The sequence below is a fragment of the Phacochoerus africanus genome, chromosome 9 (assembly GCF_016906955.1).
Source record: "Phacochoerus africanus isolate WHEZ1 chromosome 9, ROS_Pafr_v1, whole genome shotgun sequence".
Taxonomy (NCBI): domain Eukaryota; kingdom Metazoa; phylum Chordata; class Mammalia; order Artiodactyla; family Suidae; genus Phacochoerus; species Phacochoerus africanus.
This window is the reverse complement of record NC_062552.1, coordinates 66,431,044-66,457,002: the sequence shown is the minus strand read 5'-3', so window position 1 is coordinate 66,457,002 and position 25,959 is coordinate 66,431,044. Positions and strand designations below refer to the sequence as shown.

The following is a 25,959-nucleotide window of genomic DNA, read 5'->3' as shown; positions in this document are numbered from 1 at the left end:
TCCAGGGAGCCTCCTCTGACCACCCAGGGTAACACAGCAGCCTGCCCCTTATGGCAACCCCCATCCCTTTCCCGCCTCATTGCTTTTTCTTCTTCTTTTTCTTCTTTCACACCTCTCAACAGCTAACATTCTAGGTCATTGGCCGATCGTGTCCACTGCCCAGTTGCTCCCACCTTCCAACAGCCTCTTCTCTAAGACATGAACACCCACAGGCCTTTTGTTCCAAAATTCCTCAGCTGTGAGTGCCACGGGGGTTGCAGTAAAGTAGTTGGATAGGCAAATGCCCAAGGTCAGCAAAGAGGAGATCAGGATATAAAAGACCAGGCCAGGAGCCAGGACTCGCTCAGGGGGAGGTGCAGTTTTCTTGTTTGATCACAAAACACAGAGTTCCTTAAGGTGAGAACTGTACAGGTCCCAGCAGGTGACAACCCATGCAAACCGTTTCCTGCACTCACTGAGACACTTGCACACCAGACTCTAGTTGGGCTTCTAGCAGCATAATAAGGTCTTGTCCCCGGGCTTGACCTCCAGCCCCCTTAATAATACGCCTGCCCGAGAAAGTCCAACCCCTGACACTTATTTATTTATGTATTTATTTATTTATTTTAAAAAGAGCATTACAGTTGTGAATGTGGTTTCTCTTACAGTCCCAAAGTGTCCCTCCAGGACTGGGAGCCATTGCTTGGAAATGTCGTCCCGAGGGCTAGGGCCTCTGTCTCTGAGTCTCCGGGGGAGGCTCCACCCTAACTTCGCTAAGTACCTTTATCCCGACCAAAGCTTTGTAGTTTTTCACTTCCGACTCTACTCGGCGCCCCCCGCCCCTACCTCCCCATCCCCCCTTAAAACGCCCCAATCCCCTCTTCCCAATTCCGAACGGACCGCAAGTCTTTCTCCTACCAGCAGCACCTACCGAGCAAAATTTGTTTTCACCACCTTCCAAATCGGAAAGGACCAGAGGGCACGGGTGGGGCCGCCCTGTGCGCGCTCTGCGGCGGCAGGAGGGGGCAAGGGCGCCCGCCCCGAGCACCGCACTCCGGGAGGCCCCAGCGCCACCCCCACCCCGGGTGTTCCTGCCAGTGTCACCCGGTTAGGCTACTCTGAAGCCCTCTGTGTCCCTTTTACTCCGTACGACCTCCTGGAGAACCAGCACCACGCTTCCTTAACTAAGGCGGCTACTGAGCGCTTCAGGTCCACCGGCAGGCAGACCTTTCCCGAGTTTTGCAGGACTAGAAGATGAGTTTGAACAGGCGAGGGCAAAACGGGCTGACATGTTCTTTTCGCCGAAAGGAAGGTGAGGGGCGACCCGGGCCCAGACCCGCGGGATCAACCAACTGGGGGTGCGAGGCCGCGAGCTCGCGTCTTCCCGGGGCCCCCCTTCAGGTTCCCACTCTTGGCCGCGGCCCCCGGCCCAGAGACACCCGCGCGTCTCAGGGTGACTCTCAGTAGGTCCCTTGCCCCCAGCGGGGAAAAGAGCGGGGTGCCCGGGAGGTCGGGGCTGGGGCGTGGCGTATGTAGATGAGCGCGCGCGCAGAGGCTGCTGGTCCCGCTGCGCCTGCGCCTCTGCGTTTGCGTGTGGACCCCCGAGGGGGCTCTGCGAGGTTGCGGTGCGGGCGGGCGAGGCGGGGCGAGGGGCGTGGCTGGGGGGAGGGCGCGGAGGCGGCGGGCGGGCAGTGAGCGTGCGTTGAGAGCGGGGCGAGGGCGAGGGTGTGGGGCGAGGGGTGGGTGGCGGGGCATACTTACCTGGCAGGGGAGATACCATGATCCGGCAGGTGGTTTTCCCAGGGCGAGGCTCACCCATTGCACTGCGGGTGTGCTGACCCCTGCGATTTCCCCAAATGTGGGAAACTCGACTGCATAATTTGTGGTAGTGGGGGACTGCGTTCGCGCTCTCCCCTGACTTTTACGTATGTAAACATTAGACGAGCTTTTTTGTTCTTTCTTTTAAATGACGTTGTTTTTAGCATTTTGGCTTTTTTCCAGGCTCCTTTTCTGTTGTATTTTTTTGCTTGTATGATATTCTTTGGTTTACTTAGCTGTTTCAATAACCAGATGTACGCAACAAGGCTTTCACAACGATAGTGTCAGTATCATACTTAAAACTCTCCATTGGGGTCTCATCGGAGGGACTTGGCGGAATTCTCAGTAGTTGCAGTTTACTTTAAGCAGCAAGTACTTGTTAACTCAAACTCTCATACCATAGAGAAGGTGTGAGAAAATATTCACCAGGTGTAGAAACTTGTACCGGATTCTTGTGGTGTAGTTAAGGGATTTTTTTTTTTTTTTTTTTTGTCCTTTTGCCTTTTCTAGGGCCGCTCCCTAGGCATATGGAGGTTCCCAGGCTAGGGGTCGAATCAGAGCCGTGGCCACCGGCATACACCAGAGCCACAGCAACGCGGAATCTGAGCCGTGTCTGCAACCTACAACCACAGCTTAGGGCAACGCTGGATCCTTAACCCACTGAGCAAGGCCAGGAATCGAACCTGCAACCTCATGGTTCCTGGTCGGATTCATTAACCACTGCGCCACGACGGGAACTCCGGGATTTTTCTTCTATACAGATCTTTCCAATCAATTAATTTTTTATCCTTCCAACCAAAATTGTCATGTTTGGTGCCTGAGAACATGGACTCAAGCTAGTTTACATGAATGGAGATGGTCTCAATTTTGTTCTGCCAATAATCATCAGTAATTGAACTGACTTAAATACCATGTCTATATCCTGGGAGTACGAAGTGGAATTCTCTTCTCTGGGAAGATTCACTGTTTAAATTCACTGTAAAAATCATTACCTTTTCAGTTGAGTTCAGTTGCAAATGTCAGTTATTTTAGAAAACTTAAATATCGAGTCCCTGTGTAAACCCGCTTGGTCTCCCTGAGGTACTGGCTTTACATGGGAAGTATGAATTCAACTGATTTTTCTCTTTTGCTTTCAATAGCAAGTAAGTAACCCAAGGTAAGGGTTTGAACATTTTCAAAAAGTGTGGCAGCTGCTGCCACACCTTTTTAAAGGCACTCAAGACTCCCAGGGTATCTATCTCATGCTAGTTTTGATTTGCATTTCTCTAATAATCAGTGATGTTGAGCATTTTTTCATGTGCTTGTTGGCCATCTGTATATCATCCTTGGAGAAACGTCTATTCAGGTCTTTTGCCCATTTTTGAATTGGGTTGTGGGCTTTTTCGCTGTTGAGTTGTATAAATTGTTTGTATATTTTAGAGATTAAGCCCTTGTCAGTTGCATTGTTTGAAATTGTTTTCTCCCATTCTGTAAGTTGTCTTTTCGTTTACTTTTTGGTTTCCTTTGCTGTGCAAAAGCTTGTCAGTTTGATTAGGTCCAATTGGTTTATTTTTGCTTTTTTGCCTTTTTAAGCCCTCTCCCAAGGCATATGGAGATTCCCAGGCTAGGGATCTAATTGGAGCTATTGCCGCTGGCCTGAGCCAGAGCCGCACCACCACCAGATCCAAGCTGTGTCTGCAACCTATACCACAACTCACAGCAACTCTGGATCCTTAACCCGCTGAGCAAGGCCAGGGATCAAACCCGCGACCTCATGGTTCCTAGTGGGATTCATTTCTGCTGCACCACGAGGGTAACTCCTGTTCTTGCCTCTTTTGTCAAGGATTAATTGTCCATAGATGTCTGGGTTTACTTCTGGGTTCTCAGTTCTGTTCCATTGGTCTGTATGTCTGTTTTGGTACCTGTACCACACTGTCTTGATGACTGTGGCTTTGTAATATTGCCTGAAGTCTGGGAGCATTATGCCTCCTGCTTGGTTTTTGTTCCTCAGAATTGCTTTGGCAATTCTGGGTCTTTTATGGTTCCATATAAATTTTTGGATTGTTTGTTCTAGTCCTGTGAAAAATGTCATGGGTAATTTGAAAGGGATCACATTGAATCTGCAGATTGCTTTGGGTAGTATGGCCATTTTTACACTATTAATTTGTCCAACCCAGGAGCATGGAATATCTTTCCATTTCTTTACATCTTCTTTAATTTCCTTGATTAATGTTTTATAGTTCTCAGCATATAAGTCTTTCACCTTCTTGGTCAGGTTTATTCCCAGGTATTTGATTTTTGGGGGTGCAATTTTAAAAGGTATTGTATTTTTGTATTCCTCACACCAGTCAGAATGGCCATCATTAATAAGTCCACAAATAACAAATCCTGGAGGGAGTGTGGAGAAAACAAAACCCTCCCTGCACTGTTGGTGGGAATGTAAATTGGTACAACCACTATAGAAAGCAGTATGGAGGTACCTTAGAAAACTATACACAGAACTACCATATGACCCAGAAATCCCACTCTTGGGCATATATCCAAACAAAACTTTCCTTGAAAAAGACACATGCACCCATATGTTCATTGCAGCACTATTCACAATAGCCAAGACATAGAAACAACCTGATCCAACCACCATGAACAGATGATTGGATTAAGAAGATGTGATATGTACACAATGGAATACTACTCAGCCATAAAAAGAACAAAATAGCGCCATTTGCAGCAACGTGGATGGAACTAGAGACTGTCATACTAAGTGAAGTAAGTCAGAAAGAGAAAGACAGGGAGATCCCATCCTGGCTCAGTGGTTAATGAATCGGACTAGGAACCATAAGGTTGCAGGTTCGATCCCTGACCTTGCTCAGTGGGTTAAGGATCCGGCAATGCCATGAGCTGCGGTGTAGGTAGCAGATACAGCTTGGATCCTGCATTGCTGTGGCTCTGGGGTAGGCAGGTAGCTACAGCTCCGATTACACCCCTAGCCTGGGAACCTCCATATGCCGAGGGAGCGGCCCTAGAAAAGGCAAAAAGACAAAAAAAAAAAGAAAAGAAAAAAGACAAAGACAAATACCATATGACATCACTTATATCTGGAAACTAATATACAGCACAAATGAACCTTTCCACAGGAAAAAAAAATCATAGACATGGGGAACAGACTTGTGGTTGACAAGGGGGAAGGGGAGGGAGCGGGATGGATGGGGAGCTTGGGGTTAATAGATGCAGACTACTGCCTTTGGAATGGATTAGCAGTGAGATCCTGCTGTGTAGCACTGGGAACTATGTCTAGTCACTTACAGTGGAGCATGATAATGTGAGAAAATAGAATGTGTGCATGTATGTGTAACCGGGTCACCATGCTGTACAGTAGAAAATTGACAGAACACTGTAAACCAGCTATAGTGGAAAAAAATAAAAATCATTATATTTAAAGAAAAAAAAAGGCTCCCAGGGCTCTAACATCTACAACTGAGAACTGTGCTATTCGGTTTATAGTCTATCCTCAACTTTTGAGTTAAAATTCCATTAGCACATCTTTGTTTTCATAAAAATAAGTGTAAATTTTTCAGAAATTGGAACGCCTAGTGGCTCAGTGAGTTAAGGATTGTCACTGCTGTTCTAGGCCTGGCCCTGGGAACTTCTACACACTGCAGGTAAGGCCAAAAAAAAAAAAAAAAAAAAAGGAATAACCAAAGTTATTGAATGAGAATAGCTGATTTCATTTCTTCAAAATCTTTTTTTCTAGCAGTTCCTGTCATGGCTCAGGGGTTAACAAATCCGACTAGGAACCATGAGGTTGCCAGTTTGATCCCTGGCCTTTCTCAATGGGTTAAGGATCCAGCATTGCCATGAGCTGAGGTAGGTTGCAGATGCAGCTCAGATCCCAAGTTGCTGTGGCTGTGGTGCAGGCCAGCAGCTATAGCTTGGTTTAGATCCCTAGCCTGGGAACCTCCATATGCCGCAGGTGCGGCCCTAGAAAAAAGACCATAAAAAAATCTTTTTTTCTAGAGACCAAACCAGAAGATCTGAAGAATTCCATGCAATGCTTTGTCATAGGTTTTTGCCTCTTTAAAGGCTGCTATCTGCTATCTAAGGTACCGTATTGTACTCCAAATTGTCTTCTTTTTTTTTTTTTGTACTAGATGCTTTACAGCATAACTGAGGGAATTGGAACTTGTAACACTTTGCTGCCTTCGACTGACAACCTGCCCCATATATCTGACTTCAGTGCACAATATTGCAATTTGTCTGGTGAGGCCTTGTGCCCTGTGAAGCCAGGAGTTTTAGCAAAGCTGAAGGGTCCATTTTTTGTTTTCCATTGCTCTTCAGTTTTGGAGGCTACAAGCAAACCATCTATATGGTGAATAATTATGGAATCTTCTACTCATATCTCTAAGTTTTCCCGTAAATGATATCATCATAGGACTTCGTAAGTAAAAGCAAAGACTCATCCACTAGAGGGACGGAAAAACAGGAGTTCCTGTTATGGTTCATCGGGTTACAAACCCAACTAGTATCCATGAGGATGTAGGTTTGATCCCTGGCCTCACTCTTTGGGGTAAGGAGCTGGCATTGCCATGAACTGTGGTATACGTCATAGATGAGTCTTGGATCTGGTGTTGCTGTGCCTGTGGTATAGTTCAGAGGCTGTAGCTCCAGTGTGAACCCTGGCTGGCAACTTGCATGTGCCTCTGGTGTGGCTCTAAAAAGCAAAAAATAAAAACAACCCCCCCCCCCAAAAAAAAAAAGAAAAAGAAGACAGATTAACTACAGAGAGAAACATCCCAGATGATGGTACTAAAGTCAGAATAATTGCAGAGTCAGGAGTTAATATTAACGGAATAACAAATTTTTTTTCTAATGTCATATACAGATCTACATTATTTTATCAAATTTAAATAATTAGGTCAATTATTTTATCAAATTTAAATTACTTTTTTACAGAGTGAGTGCTCTTTTAAAATGATCTCATTTTTCTAATTATTTTATAAGGGGTTTTATTCCTTCTAATTGAGTTCTTGACAAAAAATTTGTTTACACCTGACCATGGCTTAGCCTTTTGGTAAATTATTTTTATTGGTTCGATGGAATAAAATTTCTAAAGCAAGACAAAAAATTTTAAGCATAATATATTCCCTGCCTATATTGGGCTCTCCTCAAAGATGGAATACCAGCTGGACTATAAAGATGAATTTTTTTCACTTGGAGGTCCCATTGCAGCACAGTAGAAATGAATCCAACTAGGAACCATGAGGTTGTAGGTTCGATCCCTGGCCTCACTCAGTGGGTTAAGGATCCCGCGTTGCTGTGAGCTGTGGTGTAGGTCTCAGACTCGGCTCGGATCTCAAGTTGCTGTGGCCGGCAGCTGTAGCTGCAATTCGACCCCTAGCCTGGGAATCTCCAAATGACACAAGTGCAGCCTTAAAAAAAAATTTCCCTTTCCTTTGACACCAGAGACATAACTTAGAAGATCGGCATTCTTTCTCAACTGTGTGTAAGTGCATGGTAACTTGATCCTCTATTTGTATGTGTTTATCTGGACTATGCTCTTTGGTGATCTTGATGTAAAATATCAATGTCTTTTTTTTTTTTTTTTTTTAGGGTCACACCCACGGCGTATGGAGGTTCCCAGGCTAGAAGTTGAATCAGAGCTGCAGCTGCTGGCCTATGCCAGAGCCACAGCAACATGGGATCCCAGCCACATCTGCAACCTACATCCCACCTTGCAGCAACACAGGATTCTTAACCCACTAAGTGAGGGCAGGGATTGAACCTGAATTCTCATGGATACTAGTCAGGTTCCTAAGCCGCTGAATTACATCAGGAACTCCCAATACGTCATTTTGATGTATGAGCCTTTGTCTTTTTTTTTTTTTCTCTTTTTAGGGCCGCACCCACCGCATATGTAGGTTCCTGGGTTAGGGGTCCAATCAGGAGCTGTAGCTGCCAACCACAGCCACAGCCATGCCAAATCCAAGCCACGTTTGCAGTCTACACCACAGGTCATGGCAGTGCTGGATCCTTAATCCACTGAGCGAGGCCAGGCATCAAACCTGCGTCCTCATGGATGCTAGTCAGATTTGTTTCCACTGAGCCACAATGGAACATGTGTGGCTCAGTGGAAACATGTGTGGAGTTGGGCCTTAGAATAAATAGAATAAAATTCTTTTTTTTTTCTTCTTTTTGCCTTTTCTAGGGCTGCTTCCCGCGGCATATGGAGGTTCCCAGGCTAGGAGTCTAATCAGAGATGTAGCCGCCGGCCTACACCAGAGCCACAGCAACGCAGGATCCGAGCCACGTCTGCAACTTACACCACAGGTCAAGGCAACGCCAGATCCTTAACCCACTGAGCAAGGCCAGGGACCGAACCCGCAACCTCATGGTTCCTAGTCAGATTCATTAACCACTGCTCCACGACGGGAACTCCCAAAATTCTTTTTTTCTTAACTTGATTGTTAAATGAATTTTTGTCAGCTGTTCTATATCTCAAAGTACATCGGCATCCTTATTTCCTAAGGCCCAACTCCACACATGCATTTGTTTTAGCTTGGAGTGCTTTTCCAGGGCAGTATAAGACTGTAACTCTCGGCCATACCTCTTCTCTTTCAGAAGCTACCTAGTTGCCAAGGGGCCTTTTTCTCCAGGGAGCACCACCAGCACGCTATCTAGTACAGAATATGGGAGGCTTTAATTTGCACAGAAAGTCTTTCCCCAGTAGGTTAACAGGAGTATCAAGAGAAAGTAAGAATATGCTTCTCGGAGTTCCCACCATAGTGGAGTGGGTTAAGAATCCAACTGCAGCAGCCCAGGTTGCTGCAAAGGCGCAGGTCAGATTCCAAGCGTGCAGTGGGTTAAAGGATCAGGTGTTGCCACAGCTGTGGCTCATATTCAGTCCCTGGCTGGGGAACTTACACTTGCTGCAGGTGTGGCCATTGGAGAAAAAAAAAAAAAATTGTTCCTCAGACGACTCTCTATATAGACACCATGGAGGAAAGGGGACAAGTAGAAATTTGACCCCTCAAAACAAGAGCTTGTATTGTTTTGTCACCAGACAGAAGTGAGACATTTCCAGGAAATTGCAGAGTAAATAGAACCAGTTTCAGTAAAGATAAGGCTAGGAGTTCCCTTCATTGCTCAGCGGTTAAGGATCCATGAGGATGAGGGTTCAATCCCTGGCGCAACTCGGTGGATTAAGGATCTGGTGTTGCTATCTATGGCTGTGGTGTAGGCTGGCAGCTACAGATCTGACTCCACCCCTAGTCTAGGAACCCCCATATGCCTCAGGTGCAGCCCTAAAAAGCCAAACCAAAAAGAAAGAAAGCAAGCTAAGCCTATCTTGGGCCAACGGCAAGTTTTTGACACATGCGGTTGGCTCACCAGTGCCCATGTCTGAGATTCCCTCAACTTGCCAGCTTTGAGCCAATTTATCAGTTATTTCCTAACTGAGGGTTTTGACTTGATTCTCTTGTTCCTGAAATGGCTGCATCTTCTGCAGTCTCTTTCTCTAATCCCTCTTCCAATGTCCTGGCTTCTTGTGCTAATAATAATATGCAAGCTTTCTCTTCTTCCTTTGCTCCCTTTATAGGTTGTCCAGACTGGGGATTCTTTTTTTTCATAGCTGCACTTGGTGGTATATGGAAGTTCCAAGGCTAGGGGTTGAATCAGAGCTGCAGCTGTCGGCTTACACCACAGCCACATGGGACCTGAGCCTCGCCTGCAACCTACACCACAGCTCATGGCAACACACAGTATCCTTAACCCACTGAGTGAGGCCAGGGATCAAACCTGTCCTCAAAGATACTAGTCTGGTTTGTCACCCCTGAGCCACAATGGGAACTCTGGGAATCATTTTCTTTAGTGAATAGTTTTGAGCAACTTAGGGGTTTTTTTTTGGCTATGCCTGGAGCATATGGAAGTTCCTGGGCCAAAGATCAAGCACAAGCCACAGCTCTAACCAGAGCCACAGCAGTGACAATGCTGGATTCTTTTTTTTTTTTTTTTAATTACTCAGTAAATTTTATTACGTTTATAGTTGTACAACAATCATCACAACCATCCCAAACCTCCGGTGACAATGCTGGATTCTTAACACACTGAGCCACCAGGAAACTCCAACAGAGCAGCTTTAAATTCCTTAATTTCTTCTTTATCTTTCTCTAGATTGTACCAAACACTGAGTAGCTGTTGTTAAGAATTGAGCAAGTTTGCCCCTAAATCCCACCAGCATTCCCTGACTTGAGTTTGGATATTTCAGTAAGAGAGATGAGACTAAGGGTTAGAGTAAGAGCAGTTACAGTGGATCCAAGTGCATTTTGAGAAATATCAATCATCAGACCACTAATGAAAATCAGTGGGGGACCCAAGGTCTTCTGAGTACACTGCTGTCAATTTCTCCCAGCTTACCTTTAGCAGGAAAGCCTTCAAATATGTCCATCAACTATCCCTCTGGATGGTTCTCTAAAAGTCTTAGTTCTGCCAAGTCATGGGGGGTGGCTTCCCTTGGTCACAAATAGCCTTTGTGTGGTGGGTCATCGGGTCACCTATATGCTGGCTCCATCAAAGGAGCCAAGGCTTGTGGTTGCAGAACTCCATGCAGCAGCCAGTGTTCATCCCCACGAGTGGGGCTGGTAACTGGAAACACATGGAATACGTCTGCAGACCTCTGTGGGTCTTCCTGGGGCACAAAAAAAGAAGCCTGTAAGTGATGAATATCAGAGGGTGGGAAGGGCATGTGTTTCACCTGGGGATGGGGATGGGGATGGGGAGTTGGCGGCTGGGGAGCTTGACAATGACCTTAGTTTTTGCTGGTGAGCTGAGTAGGAAGGGGCTGGTTTACCTCTCACATCAAGAAAAGAAAAAAAAAAAAAAAGAATCATTTGGTTGAACTAACGTAACATTGTAAGTCAACCCAACGCTAATAAAATTTAAAAAGTAATTATATGGCATATCAGTTTATTTTCCATATTGGATTTGTCGGCCTAACATTTTAAATTTGCCCCCCCCCCTTTCTTTTAGGGCCATACCTGCATCATATGGAAGTTCCCAGGCTAGGGTTCAAACTGGAGCTACAGCTGCCAGCATATACCACAGACACAGCAATGTGGGATCCGAACCCCGTCTATGACCTACACCACAGATATGGCACTATCAGATCCTTAACCCAGTGAGTGGGGTCAGGGATCAAAACCACATCCTCATGAATATTAGTAGGGTTCATTACCGCTGAGCCACAACAGAAACTCCTCTGTTTGCCCTTTTTTTTTTTTTTTTTGTCTTTTTGCCATTTCTTGGGCCGCTCCCGCGGCATATGGAGGTTCCCAGGCTAGGGGTCGAATCAGAGCTGTAGCCCCCAGCCTACGCCAGAGCCACAGCAACTCGGGATCCGAGCCGCGTCTGTGACCTACACCACAGCTCACGGCAACGCCGGATCGTTAACCCACTGAGCAAGGGCAGGGATCGAACCTGCAACCTCATGGTTCCCAGTCGGATTTGTTAACCACTGCACCATGACGGGAACTCCTTGCCCTTTTTCTAAATGACTAGTACAACTCTCCATCCTGTGGCCTTCATAAAGGCCTATATCCACATTCTCCATTACTCCCTGATCATATCTCTGAGTCCCATCTGCTGTCCTAACTTCATGGTGTATGTGTGGTAAATACATGGTGTATCTTGGAGGTGGAATCTGGACTGAAATGGGCTCTGGCCAGAGGCCCACACATCCATGTCCTCAAACAGCAGCAAAAGAAGTTGTGCCTTCATCTCCTTTCCCTCTTCCCAGGAGCTGATTTAAGGCTGGGAGGGATGAAAAGGAAGCTGGAGTACCACAGGGAAGTGGGGGTTGAGGGGTGGCTGGTGGCTGGGAGGGTTAAAACATGGGAATTTTTCTCAGTTCTGGGGGCTGTGAATCCAAGAACAAGGTATTGGCAGGTTTGGTTTCTATGGAGGACTCTCCTTGGCCTGCAGCCATCCCAGGTGTCTCCAGCTAAAGGTAGCCGCCATTGAATTGGAGCCCCACCTTATGATCTCACTTAACCTTGATTACCTCCTTAAAGGCCCTGTCGCTAAACACAGTCTCATGGGGGTTGGGACCTTAACGTATGAATTTGGGGGGACAATTCATCCCATAACAATAAGAAAAGTTCCCTGTTATATAGGCAGGCAGATAGAACTCATTTCACTTCGTTCTCAAGAATTTTCCTAAGAGGACTTGACATAGTTCATCCTAAATTCAACCGGTAATTGGAGCGGCCATCTGTGTACCTTTATCCAAAGGGAAATAAAACTCCATCTCCATGATAAGCAGGTGGTTATAACCTGGAGCCAGCCACTTAAGCTAAATTCCCAAGGTAGAGGGAGATTGTTCCTTAATGTTCACATTTCCAAAAGACAGCTTCAAGGCCTTCAAGACAAGCATTCTTAGGCTGCAAAACTTCCAAGAGTTTTATTTACCTATTAATAACATTTATAAACATCTCAAAGGGACGCAAGAATTTCAAAATTTTCTAAGAGGGAAAAAATGTCTACCTATTGGCACCTGGGGAAAAAAATTTCCCCTGATTTCATATTCACTTGTATTGCACAAGTTCCAGTGTCTGAGCTCAGCGGAGGCCTGGAGATAAGGAACTTAGGGTGGTAAAACCGCAAACACATCATTGGAGGAAAGGTTCATGTAAGGATGGCAGCACCAAGTGTTAAAATAAAACTGTAGGTGATCCCTTGTGGCTAGAGGTTTAGGGAACTGGCTTTGTCACTGCAGCTGTTAAGGTCGCTTTTGCGGGAGGGTTCGATCCCTGGCTTGGAAACTTCCAAGCGGGAAGGGCTGGAGAGTCAGCCAATTTAAAAAATATATATATATATCGCAGTCTCGTGTTTGTTCCTGGGTACATGTTCCTAGTAAGTCTGAAGACTCCATTCATCATTTTAAGAAAAATCCTTAGCAAAAAGCCTGCTCTGTATCCTAAGTGCATCAAATGAGAGGAACAAGTCTCGTGTTTTAGGACATCTACCTCTATGAGCAGGCCATAACTGTAAACCACCCAAGTATATTTGAACTTGGGAGTGAAAACACACAACACAGCTCCACTCTTCAAGAACCCAGCGCCTGATCACTGCCAGTTACCTCGAATTTATCCAGATTAGATTAACTGCTGAACTACCTAGGTTTGATTAATCCCAGCTAACAATGAACTTCTTTTGTATACCTTAGGCCATAACACGTCTAAGAACTCAGACTCTCAACTCCAAGTACCCCACTATTGAGACTAAAAAAAAAAAAGCACGCAGAAAAAAAAACACGAAGCTTTCCTTACACCTGCAAAGAAAAAAGAGGAAGAAGAGATCGCGAGCGCGAAAGCAGTCCCCCACTACCACAAATTATGCAGTCGAGTTTCCCACATTTGGGGAAATTGCAGGGGTCAGCACACCCGCAGTGCAATGGGTGAGCCTCGCCCTGGGAAAACCACCTGCCAGGTAAGTATGCCCCGCCACCCACCCCTCGCCCCACACCAAAAAAAAAGGCAAAAAAGCAAAAATAAACCAATTGGACCTAATCAAACTGACAAGCTTTTGCACAGCAAAGGAAACCAAAAAGTAAACGAAAAGACAACTTACAGAATGGGAGAAAACAATTTCAAACAATGCAACTGACAAGGGCTTAATCTCTAAAATATACAAACAATTTATACAACTCAACAGCGAAAAAGCCCACAACCCAATTCAAAAATGGGCAAAAGACCTGAACAGACGTTTCTCCAAGGATGATATACAGATGGCCAACAAGCACATGAAAAAATGCTCAACATCACTGATTATTAGAGAAATGCAAATCAAAACTAGCATGAGATAGATACCCTGGGAGTCTTGAGTGCCTTTAAAAAGGTGTGGCAGCAGCTGCCACACTTTTTGAAAATGTTCAAACCCTTACCTTGGGTTACTTACTTGCTATTGAAAGCAAAAGAGAAAAATCAGTTGAATTCATACTTCCCATGTAAAGCCAGTACCTCAGGGAGACCAAGCGGGTTTACACAGGGACTCGATATTTAAGTTTTCTAAAATAACTGACATTTGCAACTGAACTCAACTGAAAAGGTAATGATTTTTACAGTGAATTTAAACAGTGAATCTTCCCAGAGAAGAGAATTCCACTTCGTACTCCCAGGATATAGACATGGTATTTAAGTCAGTTCAATTACTGATGATTATTGGCAGAACAGAATTGAGACCATCTCCATTCATGTAAACTAGCTTGAGTCCATGTTCTCAGGCACCAAACATGACAATTTTGGTTGGAAGGATAAAAAATTAATTGATTGGAAAGATCTGTATAGAAGAAAAATCCCGGAGTTCCCGTCGTGGCGCAGTGGTTAATGAATCCGACCAGGAACCATGAGGTTGCAGGTTCGATTCCTGGCCTTGCTCAGTGGGTTAAGGATCCAGCGTTGCCCTAAGCTGTGGTTGTAGGTTGCAGACACGGCTCAGATTCCGCGTTGCTGTGGCTCTGGTGTATGCCGGTGGCCACGGCTCTGATTCGACCCCTAGCCTGGGAACCTCCATATGCCTAGGGAGCGGCCCTAGAAAAGGCAAAAGGACAAAAAAAAAAAAAAAAAAATCCCTTAACTACACCACAAGAATCCGGTACAAGTTTCTACACCTGGTGAATATCTTCTCACACCTTCTCTATGGTATGAGAGTTTGAGTTAACAAGTACTTGCTGCTTAAAGTAAACTGCAACTACTGAGAATTCCGCCAAGTCCCTCCGATGAGACCCCAATGAAGAGTTTTAAGTATGATACTGACACTATCGTTGTGAAAGCCTTGTTGCGTACATCTGGTTATTGAAACAGCTAAGTAAACCAAAGAATATCATACAAGCAAAAAAATACAACAGAAAAGGAGCCTGGAAAAAGCCAAAATGCTAAAAACAACGTCATTTAAAAGAAAGAACAAAAAAGCTCGTCTAATGTTTACATACGTAAAAGTCAGGGGAGAGCGCGAACGCAGTCCCCCACTACCACAAATTATGCAGTCGAGTTTCCCACATTTGGGGAAATCGCAGGGGTCAGCACACCCGCAGTGCAATGGGTGAGCCTCGCCCTGGGAAAACCACCTGCCGGATCATGGTATCTCCCCTGCCAGGTAAGTATGCCCCGCCACCCACCCCTCGCCCCACACCCTCGCCCTCGCCCCGCTCTCAACGCACGCTCACTGCCCGCCCGCCGCCTCCGCGCCCTCCCCCCAGCCACGCCCCTCGCCCCGCCTCGCCCGCCCGCACCGCAACCTCGCAGAGCCCCCTCGGGGGTCCACACGCAAACGCAGAGGCGCAGGCGCAGCGGGACCAGCAGCCTCTGCGCGCGCGCTCATCTACATACGCCACGCCCCAGCCCCGACCTCCCGGGCACCCCGCTCTTTTCCCCGCTGGGGGCAAGGGACCTACTGAGAGTCACCCTGAGACGCGCGGGTGTCTCTGGGCCGGGGGCCGCGGCCAAGAGTGGGAACCTGAAGGGGGGCCCCGGGAAGACGCGAGCTCGCGGCCTCGCACCCCCAGTTGGTTGATCCCGCGGGTCTGGGCCCGGGTCGCCCCTCACCTTCCTTTCGGCGAAAAGAACATGTCAGCCCGTTTTGCCCTCGCCTGTTCAAACTCATCTTCTAGTCCTGCAAAACTCGGGAAAGGTCTGCCTGCCGGTGGACCTGAAGCGCTCAGTAGCCGCCTTAGTTAAGGAAGCGTGGTGCTGGTTCTCCAGGAGGTCGTACGGAGTAAAAGGGACACAGAGGGCTTCAGAGTACACCTAACCGGGTGACACTGGCAGGAACACCCGGGGTGGGGGTGGCGCTGGGGCCTCCCGGAGTGCGGTGCTCGGGGCGGGCGCCCTTGCCCCCTCCTGCCGCCGCAGAGCGCGCACAGGGCGGCCCCACCCGTGCCCTCTGGTCCTTTCCGATTTGGAAGGTGGTGAAAACAAATTTTGCTCGGTAGGTGCTGCTGGTAGGAGAAAGACTTGCGGTCCGTTCGGAATTGGGAAGAGGGGATTGGGGCGTTTTAAGGGGGGATGGGGAGGTAGGGGCGGGGGGCGCCGAGTAGAGTCGGAAGTGAAAAACTACAAAGCTTTGGTCGGGATAAAGGTACTTAGCGAAGTTAGGGTGGAGCCTCCCCCGGAGACTCAGAGACAGAGGCCCTAGCCCTCGGGACGACATTTCCAAGCAATGGCTCCCAGTCCTGGAGGGACACTTTGGGACTGTAAGAGAAACCACATTCACAACTGTAATGCTCTTTTTAAAATAAATAAATAAATACATAAATAAATAAGTGTCAGGGGTTGGACTTTCTCGGGCAGGCGTATTATTAAGGGGGCTGGAGGTCAAGCCCGGGGACAAGACCTTATTATGCTGCTAGAAGCCCAACTAGAGTCTGGTGTGCAAGTGTCTCAGTGAGTGCAGGAAACGGTTTGCATGGGTTGTCACCTGCTGGGACCTGTACAGTTCTCACCTTAAGGAACTCTGTGTTTTGTGATCAAACAAGAAAACTGCACCTCCCCCTGAGCGAGTCCTGGCTCCTGGCCTGGTCTTTTATATCCTGATCTCCTCTTTGCTGACCTTGGGCATTTGCCTATCCAACTACTTTACTGCAACCCCCGTGGCACTCACAGCTGAGGAATTTTGGAACAAAAGGCCTGTGGGTGTTCATGTCTTAGAGAAGAGGCTGTTGGAAGGTGGGAGCAACTGGGCAGTGGACACGATCGGCCAATGACCTAGAATGTTAGCTGTTGAGAGGTGTGAAAGAAGAAAAAGAAGAAGAAAAAGCAATGAGGCGGGAAAGGGATGGGGGTTGCCATAAGGGGCAGGCTGCTGTGTTACCCTGGGTGGTCAGAGGAGGCTCCCTGGAGAAGGGGCCAATGGGAGCAGATTGAAGGAGGTGAGGGAGTTGGTCCTGGGGCTCCTGGGGAAGAGCAGCCCGGCCACAAAAATCAGCCAGAGCAAAGTAAAGAGCAAGGAGGCCTCCGCCCCGCCCCCCCCCCCCCCCGCAAGAAAAGAAAAGAAAATCACTCTGGCTGTCAGGGTAGCAGGGCGAAAGCGGGGTGGGCGTGGGGGGGAGATCAACAGGAGACTTTGTAACGCGGGCAAGATGATGGTGGCTTCGAAAGGTGGCAGAAAGTGCCCCATCAAACCCCGCCATGTTGGCCCAAGGTTGATCTTGAACTAAAGGCACTTGAAAAGCACCAGGCTGGCAGCCGGGGAGGAGATGCCGCTCCCGGTGGGTTCCCCTGTGCTCTGCCAGGCCTCCGCCTCTCCGCGCGCGCACTGGCTTCGCCAACGCCCCTCCCCTGCCGGTCTTAGCGGCTTTGCGGCCGCGGACCCATGGTCCCCCCGCCTGTAGCAAGGGGCGGGGGAGGGGACAGGCGGCCACAGGTGGGCGCCGGGGACCGGGCATCTTTCTTTGAAAATCGCTGCGCGGATGGCGGCCACCGCCACGGCCCGGCCGCGCCCGCACAGGACGCCGTGGCTCGGAGCTCGCCGCTCTCTTCAAAGCGGCTTCCAAACAGCCCAGGGCGTGTCCCACCTCGGGCGTCCCGGCGCCGCGGGTCCGGCTTCGCAAGAAAAAGGAAGAGCTCGGGTTTGGCGGCGCGCACCCTTCGATAGCTCAGCTGGTAGAGCGGAGGACTGTAGACGGGATCCGTGCGGACATCCTTAGGTCGCTGGTTCGATTCCGGCTCGAAGGAGGTGCCTGTGGCTTTTGCGCCGCGCGCAGCCTCCCCTCTTACTGGCCGGAGGCCCGAGGTGTCTGGGGACACCTGCCCAGCCACGCGTGGGCCGTGGGGCCGTGGCGGGCGACACCCCCGCCCGCAGCCGGGCCGCTCCCGCCTCAGCGCGCGGCCCCTCTGGCCCCACCACGGTCCTCGCCCTCTCCTCTTTTAGTCCCTCACCGCCTGCCGCTCCGCTCCTCACGCGCACGTCCCTGCAGCCAAACAGCTGGGCGCGCAGCAGCTGCCCCCCGCCAGCCCCGGAGGCCCAGGAGCACACAGGCCGTCGCGTGGGCCAGGGAGAACCATGGCACCCTCCCTGAAAACTCCCTCTCAGTCTCGGGCTCTGTCCCCAGCTCTGCCCCCCAAAGGATGGTCACTGTCGCTGTCTCTCCCGGCTACAGCCTTCCACTGTCCCAAGCTCTCGCTCCGTGGGGCAGAACTGCCACCCTGAGATTTTCCAAGCCCCTGCCAGGTGTGCACCTGCGCCCGGGTTGACATTGGCCGAAGCAAAAAACGCCGCAGGGTTCTCAGTGAGCCTTGACTTCAGCGGTGGTGCGTTCAGGTTTCCTCTTAGTCTGAGGGCAGGGATGTGGTCCCTGGGAAACCTCAGCTTTCAGATGCCTTCGCACCTGTTCTGGGAGCAGCCGGAGGGCTTGCGTTCCTTCAGAAAGAGCAGCGATTGCTCACGCTCTGTACGAGGGTGCTAAAACGCTCGCACCCATTCTTCTGCCATATTGGATGTATCTGTACCTCCTTCTCCCTCTCCGCCCCGGCCCCGGCCCCTGCCCCATGTGAGTGTACATATGCATATGGTGCCCCTCCGGGGACCCCCAGAACCCAGACCTAGTTCAGGAAGCAGCCTCCTCTGCCCAAGGAGTCAGGGCAGGGGGGCAAAGGAGGGGAGCCAAGGCTGCATAGCTATTGGCCTTGTTGAGCCCTGAATGTGGTCTCCCCTCTGACATCCCTTTTCCATCTCTCCTCAAAGCCTCACTGCCGCATACAGTCACCGTGGGCAGGAGGGTGGAGGGGCTGATCAGCACCCAGCGGCTACTAGGCTTTTCATTGGCAAATCACCAGCTTCGCACATGCAGCCATGTCACAATGTACAGAAATGTAGAGTGACTGATTCGGGAGGCATGTCAAGCACACAGGAGTGAAAGGATTCCCACTCCCAAATCAAGTTTAGATATAATATATCATCCATTGAGTAAAATAGGTACAGGGCCTAATAGCAAAGACACACCAGTGTTAATAAAGCTGAAGTACCAGATTTTGGCCTGTAAATACTATTCTTCAACAAAAGGAACCAGGGCCAATAAAGAAACCAGGGTTCCGGAGTTCCTGTTGTGGCACAAGTGTTAACGAATCCGACTAGGAACCATAAGGTTGGGGGTTCGATCCCTGCCCTTGCTCAGTGGGCTAAGGATCTGGCATTGCTGTAAGCTGTAGTGTAGGCTGCAGACACGGCTCAGATCCCGAGTTGCTGTGGCTGTGGTGTAGGCCGGCGGCTGCAGCTCCAATTAGACCCCTAGCCTGGGAACCTCCATATCCCGTGGGAGTGGCCCTAGAAAAGGCAAAAAGACAAAAAAAAAAGAAGAAGAAACCAAGGTTCCTTGAAGACCCACTTAGCCACTTCTTTGAGTCTTCACTTTCCCATTGTGGGGGGTCACATGTAAAAATCTGGGCTTTTGTCTTTTTAGGGCTGCACCTGGGACATATGGAGATTCCCAGGCTCGGGGTCTAATCAGAGCTGTTGACGCCAGAGCCACAGCAACTCGGGATCCAAGCTGTGTCTGCAACCTACACCACAGCTCAGGGCAATGCCAGATCCTTAACCCACTGAGCAAGGCCAGGGATCAAACCCTCAACCTCATTGTTCCTAGTTGGATTCATTTCCACTACGCCACAACGGGAACTCCAACATGTAAAAGTCTATATTTTTCTCATTTTTATGTCCATGATTCTCAGGTCCTGCCAGAGACCCCAAAAGAGTAAAAAGTAAAGTTTTGCCTCCCTTACTGCTTGAGTCAGGGTGAAGCAACAGCTGAACTGAAGGAGCAGGTATGTGAGAAGAATATGGTACTTAGGAGGTCATACTGGTGCAGTAGGGTTGGCAGTGTCTTGGAAAGGCTGGGAATTGGTGGCTTAACACAGTGGGTTAAGGATCCCTCATTGCTATGTAGAAAATGTCCCAATAAAAAGGTAGAAAGGAGAGACCCCGGCTGTGATGACTAAGCAAAGTCCAGCCAACTGCCCCAACCACCCCTCCCCCACGCATCTGCTTCTGTAAATTTCTTTCCGCATCTACTACCGTGCCTGATGTCACTCCAGTCCAACTAGCCAAGCATGGACCCGGAAGAAGTAGCCCATAAAAGCCTTGTGAAACCCTTCTTCAGGGCTCAGACTCTGGAGATCGATCTCCTCTGAGCCCACAGGCGTAATAAACCTGAGTTCTCCAACTCTCCGAGTGCTCGCTTAGTTTGTCGCTGGGTAAAAGAGCTGATCCACTGCAGTCACAAAGCTGCCGGAGCTGGTACACTACAGCCACGGGGCTGTCGCCAGAGATGATACGCTGCAGCGCAGGGCTGCTGGGCAGCTGCCATAACAGCTACAGCTGTGGTGTAGGCCGAAACTGTGGCTGGGATCCGACCCCCGGCCTAGGAACTTCACATGCTGCGGGGTGGCCAAAAAGAAAAAGAAACTTACATTTGACTTGCATTTTTCTAATCATCTCACGCTTTTGCTGGTTTTCTTTCTTTCTTTTTTTTTTTTTTTTTTGCTTTTTAGGGCTGCACCCCCCACCCCCACATATGGAAGTTCCCAGGCTAGAAGTCGAATCAGAGCTGTAGGTACTGGCCTACACCACAGCCGCAGCAATGCTGGTTCCAAGCCACATTTGCGACTTACACCACAGTTCAAGGCAATGCCAGATCCTTAACCCACCCAAGCAAGGCCCGGGATGAAACCTGCGTCCTCATAGATGCTAGTCAGATTTGTTTCCGCTGAGCCACTATGGGGAACTCCCGATCTTCTCGCTCTTCTAAAGTGAGAAGGGGCTGCAGTTCTCCTGTGGCACAGCAGGTTAAGGATCTGGTATGGTCACTGTTGTGTCTCCGTTAGCTGCTGTGATTCATAGGTTCCTCCCCCAGCCCAGGGACTTCCACATGGCACAGGTGTAGCCAAATAAATAAATAAATACAATAAAATAAAGTAGAAGGGGTCTGAAAGAGGCTAGGTTGGAGGCAATGGTGTGGACTAGTGGGGCCCTTTCCCTGGGCTCATGGACTGTTTGTATCTCTATAGTTTTAGCTCTCACCTAGGGACTTAAAGAAATGGTGTTGAGAGACATTGCTGACGAAGCTGAACAGGGACTGTTTTGTGATTTCTCTGCGGAAAGGACAAAGTATTATTCATTTGACCTGGACTTAGACCAAAAACCTGCTGTGGACTTTTTTTTTTTAAGCGTGATATCAATAAGGTAATTCAATATGTATATTAAAAGCCTATTATAATCATGCACTATTCTAGCCAAGTATGGATGGAGCAGTCTGCCGAGACCAGCTCAGCAGGATGGGGCTGAAGAACAGGTGCTGTGAAACTTAAGGAAAAAAGTTAACATAAAACAAGACACAGAGACATTTATCTTAAGTAATTGTGGGAACCGGGGGACTCAAGGTCTCAGGGACCAAGAGCACCGCCTCAAGAAACCACACTGCTTTTATTGTGCTCTTTAGGATGACATCAAGTGAGGAGGGGACTATGTGTGGAGGATATAGGGTTTGTTTATTATAAGTTATTTTATTATTTTAAAAGTCACTTAGCTGGTAGAAGGTTAAGCTTTCACTGTGACCTTTAGGCACATAACAATCATTAGCATTTGCGTTAGCTATGCATAGCATTTCAGAAAATCCTCACTGTGCTTCCGCAAAGGGCATATCTATTTGCGGCAACTCGGTGTGCCTAGGTTTGCCCTTTGGTTCTCTTTGCTAATGCATATTCTGCTAACGACTGCTCATAAACCACTTGGCTGTGAGGTTCCTCTTTCTCTTATTCCTTAGAGGACATATCACGCTTGTGCAAACGGTGTGCCAATCTGCACAGGTCCAGTGTGCCTAGACCAACCATTATGTCCTCATTCAGCTAACCCTATGAATAATTTAGGCCTTTAGGTCTTTGTTCTTAAGCTTTAGTCATTTACCAGCACTGTGTTTTTCAAACAGCAAGATGGGATAAAGTAAAGCTGGAAGATGGGATTAAGTAAAGCAGGACAACATGGAGTTTTCAGCAAAGAGGCTAAGAAAATATTGTAGAAACATGTCTCGCAACAGCAGTCAATACACAAGAATCCCTGACTTCATGAAACATATTACAGTGGGAAAGAGAAAGGAAATTAAAAAATATATGTGTATGTAAGATCAGAGCCTCTCAAACTTCAATGTGTATAGAATCAACTGAGAATCTCATTTAAAATGTTGGTTCTCAATAGTTGCAAGAACTAGTGAGATCTTAGAGCAAGGTAAGCTCTAAGATCCTGCATTCTTAAAAAAAATTGTATTAAACTATAGTTGATTTACAATAAATGTTGTTAGTTTCATTTGTACAGCTTCAGATTATTTTCCATTTTAAGTTATTAAAAGATATTAAATACTTCCATGGGCTACACAATAAATACTTCTTTGTCTATTTTATATGTAGGAATGTATCTATTAATCCCACACTCTATCTTTCCCTTAGCCTCTCCTTCTTTGTCAACCGTAGGTTTGTTGTTTATGTCTTTGAGTCAGCTTCTGTTTTGTAAATTAGTTGATTTATATTATTTTTTAGATTTCACTTATAAGTGATAGTATATAAATCTTTGATTTGCCTCATTTAAAACGATAATCTCTAGAAGAAGAATGTATATATGTACACGTGACTGGGTCACCTTGCTGTACAGTAGAAAATTCACAGAACACCATACACCAGCTATGACGGAAAAGATAATCAGTTAAAAAAAAATCTCTAGCAGGTCCATTCAAGTTGCTGCAAATAATATCCCATTTCTTTTCTAGAGGTTTCCCCATACCCCCTGCCAAATAAAGCTTAAAGTTGCTGATAAACGATCACACAAAAACATGAAAATAAACACTTTGAAAAAAAAACTGTATAAAGGATATTGGATAGATCCACATTTCCTCATCAGTTTTTGGAAATTCAGTTCTTGGTACAGTTCAGAGTTATCAAATAGCTAAAGATCCACAAAAAACAAGAAAAACAACGTTCTAAACACCAACTAAAAGCAAAAAACCCAAAAGACTGAACAAACCCGCACAAAAAAGCTTCTAAAGTACGAATTTAACCAGAAACCTTTGGTATGTAATGGAACTACTAAATAACCGTCTAAAAATTCTAATCTTAATCATAACGTCGTCAGGGGAAAGCGCGAACGCAGTCCCCCACTACCACAAATTATGCAGTCGAGTTTCCCACATTTGGGGAAATCGCAGGGGTCAGCACACCCGCAGTGCAATGGGTGAGCCTCGCCCTGGGAAAACCACCTGCCGGATCATGGTATCTCCCCTGCCAGGTAAGTATGCCCCGCCACCCACCCCTCGCCCCACACCCTCGCCCTCGCCCCGCTCTCAACGCACGCTCACTGCCCGCCCGCCGCCTCCGCGCCCTCCCCCCAGCCACGCCCCTCGCCCCGCCTCGCCCGCCCGCACCGCAACCTCGCAGAGCCCCCTCGGGGGTCCACACGCAAACGCAGAGGCGCAGGCGCAGCGGGACCAGCAGCCTCTGCGCGTGCGCTTATCTACATACGCCACGCCCCGTCCCGACTTCCACGGTCCCCTTTTATTTCCTGTCGGGGACACCGGCCCGATTCATCTCCGTGAGACGCGCCAGTGTCTGTGGGCGGGACGGCGTGGGTACACACCGACCAGGCGGAACCCCGGAGGGGCAGCGCAGGAAGACGGGAACTCGCGACGCGGGCGCCCCGCAGTTGATGCAGTTGATGGGGTGCATCTGGGCTCAGGCCTGTCTGGTCTCACCTTCCTTTTGGCCACTATGAAACAGTCCTGTCAATCCAACGTTAAATACTAAGATCCGTGTATCTCTTTCTTTCCTTCTTCGTTTTTGCTTTTGTCTTTTGTTTTTATAGGGGCGCACCCGTGGCATATGGAGGTTCCCAGGCTAGGGGTCGAATAGGAGCTGTAGCCGCTGGCCTACGCCAGAGCCACAGTAACTCAGGATCCGAGCCACCCCTGCCTGCGACCTACACCACAGCTCAAGGCAACGCTGGATCCTTAACCCACTGAGCAAGGCCAGGGGTCAAACCTATATCCTCATGGATAATAGTCGGGTTCCTTTAACTACTAAGCCACAAGGGGAACGCCTGTATTCTGTCTCTTTAACCTGAAGTAATCTTAAATAATCCCCAGGTCCACCTTATTTCATTATGCAAGAATTTTTCGAAATTACAGGCCAGTTGGAGTTCCCATCCTGGCTCAGTGATTAATTAACACCGCTAGCATCCATGAGGACACGGGTTCAATCCCCGGCGCCTCTCAGTGTGGTTGACGATCCAGCATTGCCATGAGAGTCGGTTTAAGTTGCAGAGGCAGCTCAGATCTGGCTTCGCTGTGGTTGTGGCATAGGCCGGCGGCTACAGCTCCAATTCGACACCTAGCCGCCAGTGAGGCCCTAAAAGACAAAAAAAAAAAAAAAGAGAGAGAGAGAGAGAGAGAATTCTCTTCTCTACTTGTAGAAAATACACAATAAGAAAGGAAACTTCTTGAAGCAAGCAATAATCAAAAAGGGTGCTACCATACGTTTCCTAGGATCTTTGCGCAGTTAGGCCCTCTGGGAAACCTGCCCTGACCCTGTAATCTACGGTCCTGTCTCTCTTTGCTCCACAGCACCCACCACCCTTGAACACACAAAAGTTCAATCATTTTGCTCACATCCGGGGAGGATGAATCTTTAACCTCTACTTGATCTCAGAAAAAGAATCTTCATGTATCCAGCCGACTGAAAGAGGCAGCATAGTCCCTCAGAACGAGAATGTGACATTTTCACAGTACAACTGATTTTCACAGACTATTCAACATCCTTTTCTTGCTCACACATCTACCCCTTCCGTGATAGCTTCCTTTTGCTGTTGCAAGATTAGATTGTACCTAATTTGAGGGATCATGGATGAGCACTAAAAATTTCACTTTAAACTGATGAGGAAACACAGATCTTAGTATTTAACGTTGGATTGACAGGACTGTTTCATAGTGGCCAAAAGGAAGGTGAGACCAGACAGGCCTGAGCCCAGATGCACCCCATCAACTGCATCAACTGCGGGGCGCCCGCGTCGCGAGTTCCCGTCTTCCTGCGCTGCCCCTCCGGGGTTCCGCCTGGTCGGTGTGTACCCACGCCGTCCCGCCCACAGACACTGGCGCGTCTCACGGAGATGAATCGGGCCGGTGTCCCCGACAGGAAATAAAAGGGGACCGTGGAAGTCGGGACGGGGCGTGGCGTATGTAGATGAGCGCACGCGCAGAGGCTGCTGGTCCCGCTGCGCCTGCGCCTCTGCGTTTGCGTGTGGACCCCCGAGGGGGCTCTGCGAGGTTGCGGTGCGGGCGGGCGAGGCGGGGCGAGGGGCGTGGCTGGGGGGAGGGCGCGGAGGCGGCGGGCGGGCAGTGAGCGTGCGTTGAGAGCGGGGCGAGGGCGAGGGTGTGGGGCGAGGGTGTGGGGCGAGGGGTGGGTGGCGGGGCATACTTACCTGGCAGGGGAGATACCATGATCCGGCAGGTGGTTTTCCCAGGGCGAGGCTCACCCATTGCACTGCGGGTGTGCTGACCCCTGCGATTTCCCCAAATGTGGGAAACTCGACTGCATAATTTGTGGTAGTGGGGGACTGCGTTCGCGCTCTCCCCTGAATTTTCCTGGGTGTTGAAAAATAGATTAAGTGTTTTTCGTGTGTTCATTATTGTGTTTTTATTGTGACAGTATAAATTCGGGAGCGCAAATAAGCTGCTTTTATATTTTAAATGTGTTGTGTAAGTTTGTGTTTCATTTTTCAGCGTGAGGAACTATCGCTTGTGATTTTTGTTTTTATTTCTTCAGAAGTCCAGACATACTTAAACCAACGTACACCCTACAGGCTATTCCCTACAGTCTGAGTTCTTTTTTTTTTTTTTTTTTTCTCTGAGCATGAAACATCAGTTAAGGGGAAATTCTAGGCCGCTCCTTGGCTGACTACCAGTAGACGACTTCCCAGATTCAGCTTTGTGTTCTTAGCCACGAGATGTAGCAGTTTTATAACTGCTACATCTCAACAGTAGTGAATCCACAGCTATTTTTATCCGAGACTAGCAGTGAGCTTGGAGTAAGTTTCAGTATATGCCTTTCCCAAGTATGACCTTGATGGAGGAACATGCATTCTTTCCCTTATTTGTACATTTTGTGAGAA

General features: G+C 48.3%; 5 non-coding genes and 1 pseudogene across 5 annotated transcripts; 3 read left to right on the top strand and 3 right to left on the bottom strand.

Moving 5' to 3' along the window:
* Positions 1 to 1,732: 1,732 nt before the first annotated feature.
* LOC125136962 (U1 spliceosomal RNA) lies at positions 1,733 to 1,896 on the top strand. The gene has a single exon (XR_007137286.1). It is a non-coding gene; the product is annotated as a U1 spliceosomal RNA (small nuclear RNA).
* An 11,220-nt stretch (positions 1,897 to 13,116) lies between these two features.
* LOC125137006 (uncharacterized) lies at positions 13,117 to 13,262 on the bottom strand (annotated as a pseudogene).
* Positions 13,263 to 14,763: 1,501 nt separating this feature from the next.
* Positions 14,764 to 14,927, bottom strand: LOC125136951 (U1 spliceosomal RNA). The gene has a single exon (XR_007137276.1). It is a non-coding gene; the product is annotated as a U1 spliceosomal RNA (small nuclear RNA).
* Positions 14,928 to 17,405: 2,478 nt separating this feature from the next.
* Positions 17,406 to 17,495, top strand: TRNAY-GUA (transfer RNA tyrosine (anticodon GUA)). Its single transcript is given in 2 exon segments — positions 17,406 to 17,442; positions 17,460 to 17,495. It is a non-coding gene; the product is annotated as a tRNA-Tyr (tRNA).
* A 5,434-nt stretch (positions 17,496 to 22,929) lies between these two features.
* Positions 22,930 to 23,093, bottom strand: LOC125137093 (U1 spliceosomal RNA). Its single transcript, XR_007137397.1, has one exon. It is a non-coding gene; the product is annotated as a U1 spliceosomal RNA (small nuclear RNA).
* Positions 23,094 to 25,261: 2,168 nt separating this feature from the next.
* On the top strand, positions 25,262 to 25,425 carry LOC125136940 (U1 spliceosomal RNA). The gene has a single exon (XR_007137268.1). It is a non-coding gene; the product is annotated as a U1 spliceosomal RNA (small nuclear RNA).
* Positions 25,426 to 25,959: the final 534 nt, after the last annotated feature.